At 42.7% G+C, this 6,167-nt stretch overlaps 1 long non-coding RNA gene across 1 annotated transcript; it reads left to right on the top strand.

Annotated features, from left to right (window-relative positions):
- Positions 1-761: 761 nt before the first annotated feature.
- LOC130454078 (uncharacterized) lies at positions 762-5,231 on the top strand. Its single transcript, XR_008911747.1, has 2 exons — positions 762-1,380; positions 1,767-5,231. It is a non-coding gene; the product is annotated as an uncharacterized LOC130454078 (long non-coding RNA).
- Positions 5,232-6,167: the final 936 nt, after the last annotated feature.

Genomic DNA, 6,167 nt, shown 5'->3' on the forward strand with positions numbered 1-6,167 from the left:
TCAGGAATGGAGAAACAAATTGTGGTTCACAATTGTGATGGAATAACACCAGACTTTAAGGGATACTGAATATGAAGAATTCAAAGAAAAATGGAAGACTTGCATCGATGCAGAACAAAGTAGAACCAATAAAAACCCTCTGTACAATGTCTATAGCAGCATACATGAAAAGAACAAAATAAAATCAAAACCAAAACATGGCAGTAGTTAAGAAAATGTAGCTCCCTGCCTTCTTTGAAGGGAACATTTCCTATACTATCAAAGTTGATTAATGTATCCGTAAACTTCATTAAAATGTTTTTCCCCATTTTATGTTGCTTTGTATATTCAGAAATGAAATATATCAATTTAAAATTGTGAATTTTATGGTTTTTTTTTATTCCTCTGTATAAGTTCTCTCTCTAATGAGGCAGGACCTGTAGTTAAGAAAACCGAGTTTAAACCCAGCTTCAGACACTTACTAGCTGTGTGACCCTGGGCAAGTCACTTAACCCTGTTTACTTCCAGTTTCCTCATCTTCAAAATGATCTGGAGAAGGAAATAGCAAATAAGAATCTTTGCCAAGAAAACCCCAAATGGTGCCCCGAAGAGCTGGGCATGACGGAAATGACTGAACAACAATAGAATTGAAGTTTCTAGAAGACAAAGATTGTTCCCTTTTCAGCTTCTCTATCCTTAGTGCCTACCATAGAGCCTTAGACGTCATCAGCACTTAATACATACTTGTTGAGCTGAAGCCAGTGATTCTATCATAAAACACCTCCCGCCCAGGGTGCTGATTCCCTGGTTCTGTCCCGTGAGGGCTCAAAAGTACTGACTATCAGACCCATCCTGACATTTAACTAAAACACTACTTGTTAGAAGGCAAAAAGTAGTTTGTCCTTGAGGTTCACAGAAGACCAGAGATTTTAGAACCGGAACTTTGGAGATCGTCCAGTGCAGAGATCTAAAAGGGGCAAATCAAATCCACAAGATGATACTGTTTGTAAGTAGCAGAACCATCATTTACGTCTGTTTCCTAACTCTAAATCAAGAGTTCTTTATATTGTGGCTCAAGTGAGGTCACACACACACACACACACACACACACACACACACACACACACACACACACACACACACGGCACACTGTCTTTTTGGCCACAGAAGGATCTCTGGGTGAAGCATCTCCCTCTCTCTGCAAACATACAAATATCCTGAAATTTCTCCGAGAACGTTCCTGGAGCGAGGAAAGGGTAACTGACTTACATCCTGCCCGGCAGCCTCCATCTCTCTGCCTCTGCCTGTTTGGCTCTGTATAGACTACACAGATTACAAAGAATGTGTATAGAATTCCGGATTTTGAAGACTCTTACTAGAGGATCGGCAATAATCACCAAGGTGAGGCTAAACACACCAAGTGAACACGGGGGTGGGGCGGGGGGGAGGGGGGCTGGGGGAGCCCTGAACGGGAGGGGGGGCTGGGGGAGCCCTGAACCATCGGGGTGGGAAGCTTTAAAATTCAGTCGCTTTCCTGGGCAGCTGCCTGGGAGCGGGGAGGCTGCAAACAATAGCAGTGGGCTGGGCTGGGTGAAGGAATCGGCCACTCCTTCCTTCCTCAGGCTGTCAAACAAACCACTTTCTCCTTCAGAGACGTGACTGCCCGCCCTGAGCTTTTTTCCTGCCAGAGGAATCACATTTTCCTCCCAGTCACGCTTTTCCTGCTCTTTGACTATCTGGGTTTGCTGCCCTTTTATGGGGGTTTTGACGTGGGTCCTTGTCCTCAGGTATCATTGCTCTTGTTACACTAGAACTCCATGTAACAAACAGGCTCCCAGTCTTCCAGGAGGAGCCAGAGTTTCCAGAAAGTACAGAACTCAGCCCTGAAGAAACTTGAAGAGTTAGTTAGAGGCAAAGGTTACAAGGAGACCTTGGCAAGGATCGCTGGGCCCTCAATGCCGTCCGGGCCCACGTTTCCTTTATAGGAACTGCTTCTGGTAGGAAACAAAGATTTCACCAGGAAGCCACGTAAAGAGGAACTCGAGAAAAGAAGCGCTTTTCTAAAGGCTAGTGTAACCCACGCCGAGTTTTTGATGCCTACCCTGGATGTACAGACTTGTTTCTCTCTCTCTCTCTCTCTCTCTCTCTCTCTCTCTCTCTCTCTCTCTCTCTCTCTCTCTCTCTCTCTCTCTTTTTTGCCTGCAAACTTTGTCTAGTCCTACAGATAGAAATATAAATATATATAATCCCTATAGACAGTTGTCAACTTGGAAAAATGCAGAAGGACTAAAGGAGTCGGCAAAAGCAAATGTTTAATCAGCAAAGAGATAGTGTTTAATATTTGGCCACCACACAGAGTCAAGGACTGGGGACTCTGAGACAGTATCTCTGAGAGAATCACCACAGAAGAGGACTCTCCACAGAACAATAGAACTTGGGATCTTATATGCCTTTGGGGGAACTAGGTCCAGCAAACACCCTCTGACAGGTTGTGAGCAGGCTTGGGAAGGAGGCTAGAGCCAGAGGCTGGGGTATCAGGAAGTGATCTACTACACAGTAGTAGTCTCTCGGTAACCAAGGATGATGATTGTTGGTTTTTTGTGTGTGTGTGTGTGCACAAAGACACTTGTGTGCGAAGGAGATTTAAGTGGAAAAGTCGATGCACAGAGACAGTCCCTCTCTCTCCGCGTCGGAAGCCTGGGTCCAGTGGCACGAAAAGTCGTTACACCTGGAGACTTCCTCAGCTGCATTGGGTGGCCGTGTTGTCCTTTGTGCTCCAACATGCCCTGAGCACTCCACAGTGCTTTGCTGGGTCGCCCTCTCAGCCGTTGAACCTTCTTATTGGTTTCTTCTGTCTGTTCAGCCGAAGCAGTCTTCACATGCTGGATGAGCAAAGCCCTGGTTCACCAGGGGTCGATGGCCTGTTGAAGCTGTTTCCCAGGGTGTGGCCACTGCCACATGCTAGCAGCTACTGGGAGCTACAAGTGAGAGCTGGGGAGAGCTGCCCTAGGAGGGCACAAGCCCTCCATACCAGAGATACTACCCCTCTCTGAACACCCCATAGACCCCTATTCTACTACAGTGAATACAAAAGGAAAGGGTCCAGCCAAGGGCTGGCTGGGTGACCTGGGAGAGGACTTAAATACAATGAAAGAAGCTACTAAGACAAAAAAGGGTACTTAACATTTGACTATGTCCTCTAGTCTCAGCTAAACTAGGGTCACCAAGTACTTCAAGGTGTATTGTTCAGCCCCAAACAAGGAGTCTGGGACTTCCCTCAGGGTGAGTTCTCAGGGGCAGGGGCAAACTTGGAATTTGCAAAAACCCAGTGGACTATATGTAATCCACATAGATATAATCCTAGATATATAATCCCTATTGTCAACTTCCTGAGGGGAAGTCCTACTCTACCAGTCTCAGGCTAACCATAGACCTTGAGTTAGTTCTGAGTGGGGATGGCTAATCCCATCAGTTAACTCTTTTTGCTTTAGAAGTCTCTCCCATTGTACCACATCCCCCTTTCAAGGATGGAACCCAGACCTACATGCTACCTACTGTGCTATAACTCAAGGTCTATTATGAGTCTGAGACAGGTGAAGTAGGACTTTCCCTCAGGGAAGAACTCTCAGGAGACAAAGTGAAAGCCTCCAGTTTAAATCTTTCTAGGGTACAAGTTTGGGGGTTTCTAGATTCCATGTTGACACTATAGATATATAAGCCCTATAGATATATAATCCTATAAATATAATCCCTATATATAGTATATGCATAATATATATATCAACACAAGATCTAAGACTTAAAATGATATTATTCAGGGCACAAGAAAATGGACAAAGGAAGATGGCTTCAAGACAATGATTATACCCAGGTCTGAGTTGACAGAGGGAAGTGGTAAAATTGCTTCCCAGTCTCTGGTGCTTTATGGTGGAGAGAGGTCACCAAGGTCTCATTTGGGATGATGTGACTACAAGTAGAAAAAGGACCTGCCAGAAGCTTTTTGAGGATTTGATGTTCCCAAGTTATTGTTATGGGAGAAATAAGTCCTCTATGAGTTCATGTGGTAGGTAACTGCTGCCAAAATATATTTAGTAACATGCAGAAATTATAGAGGTTTAAAAAAACCCTAGGTTTTATTAATATGTTCAAGAATAAGTTTAAGTAAAGGCAGCTAGTTGCATACTAGGACTGGAATTGGGAGGATCTGGGTTCAAAAATGGCCACAGATACATAGTTTTGCGACCCTGGGCAAGTCATTTAACCCTAATTGCCTAGTCCCATGATGGCAAACCTATGGTATACAAGCAGAACTCTCTCTGTGGGCACTGGCTGTCCCCCATCTGATTTCATTACTAGAACACCAGAGGTAACTGGCAGAGCTGTTCCCTTCCCCCTCTCCACTCTGCCTGATGACATTTTTTTCACATCCCCCACCCCTCTGTCCAGTAGCCCAATGGGAACACTCAGAGGGTAAGGTGGGAGGCTCATAGTGGCCAGAGCTGGAGGGGGGCAGAGTGCTCAGGCCATTCCCTTCCCCCTCTCTCTCTCCACTCATTGAGGATATTCCTCACTTCACCTGCCCCTCTCTCTGCCCAGCAGTCCAATGGGAACTCTTCCCCACCCTTGTGTGGGTTAAGGGAGCAGGGCATGCACAGCATGTGGTGTGGAGAGGCAAGGTGCATGGTCTCTAAAAAGTTCACCATCACTGGTCTAGCCCTTACCACTTTTCTGCCTTGGAACCAATGCAAAGTGCTGATTCTAAGACAGAAGATAAGGGTTTATTTTTATAAAGAATAGCTTCAAACCTTAGAGAAAACAATAAATCTGAACAACCATTAGGATTCTAACTAGTTTTCTTACAGGCAAAATTACCAGAGTAACAGAGAAATAATTCTTTTACATTTTGCAATCTTGTACATTACTGTTGGGTTATAGAAACTAAAGAAAAGACAAAATTCATAATACTATAATTCCTTCAATGTCAGAAAAGTTGAAAAAACAGGATTAAACAAAGTTATAGTCTTCTGCATTCTCAGAGGAAACAAACTTCATCAAACAAATTCTATAAGCAAATTAAGTCATGTAGCAGAGTAAGCTACATTTCCACAGTTCCCAAATAGGCTAAAAGGGGGAAGATTTAGGTGCTGTCAAGAAGTCAGAAACAGTTGAAATTCTTACTCAGGCCATGGACAGTTTTTGGTCAGGTGAAATTAATATTAACCGAAGATGGGCTTTCAATTAACCAAAAGTTGCAGGAGAGATAAAGGGAAATCAAAAATCAAAAATTTCTGTTCCATTAGAAAACTGATTCATTCATCACCTCCACACCAGGGCAGCCATGCCTATGTGTTCAGGAAGTTTTAGAGGATGATAGGCTCTGTTCAGGAGTATCTGATTGGTTTTCCATCACATAAAAACATAAAGGGGATTAAAAGTCTAAACAAACAAATAATGTGCTATGAATTCTGAGGGAAACAACTATATCTCATCTAAAATGGTTTTCTTCTCTAGATATTTAATCACTATTGAATTGAATGGTTGAATTAAATGAAGTCTCAGAATTCGAATCACCATCCAAGAAAATATAAGCTCCTTGAAGGAAGAAACTATTTCTTTTTGCCTTAGTATCTTCCTTTCCACTTCCTAGCACAGTGTCTGACATAGTAGATAGTTAATAAATATTTGTTGAATAGAATTACATTACATTGAATTAACTGAATTGAATTTCCAACCACAGAATTTCACAAGAGCTAAAACTATTTACTGCATCAAAAGAGTTGCTTTGGGTGACTTTTTTTTTTTAGTACTATATCCCCTTAAAAATAGAATTACCTTTTAGTCTTTTTTTAAGTATAGTATATTGGACCAGGAGCTGGGACTAGAGATTAACTGTGAGATGTGAGTCTTTCTCATTGACTTTAGTCCTAGGAATAACCAGGATTTGGTATGTGCATGTTCAGCTGCATTTCTGAAATATGTGTCTTGTTTGTTCTTTTACTAGCTTTGCCAGGAAATCAGAGCTTTCCATTTCCTGTACACTATAGATCCTGTGTTCTTTTATAATCCCTCAAATAGGAAGTCCTCCTGTAACCCTTTTGCCAAATACATGGAAACATGATTTCATTTGAAAAGCCTGAGATTAATGGGCAGGAAGTGTTATTACAAAAATGATCTGACAAGCCAATAAG

Source organism: Monodelphis domestica, chromosome 4 (genome assembly GCF_027887165.1).
Source record: "Monodelphis domestica isolate mMonDom1 chromosome 4, mMonDom1.pri, whole genome shotgun sequence".
NCBI classification, from domain to species: Eukaryota; Metazoa; Chordata; class Mammalia; order Didelphimorphia; family Didelphidae; genus Monodelphis; species Monodelphis domestica.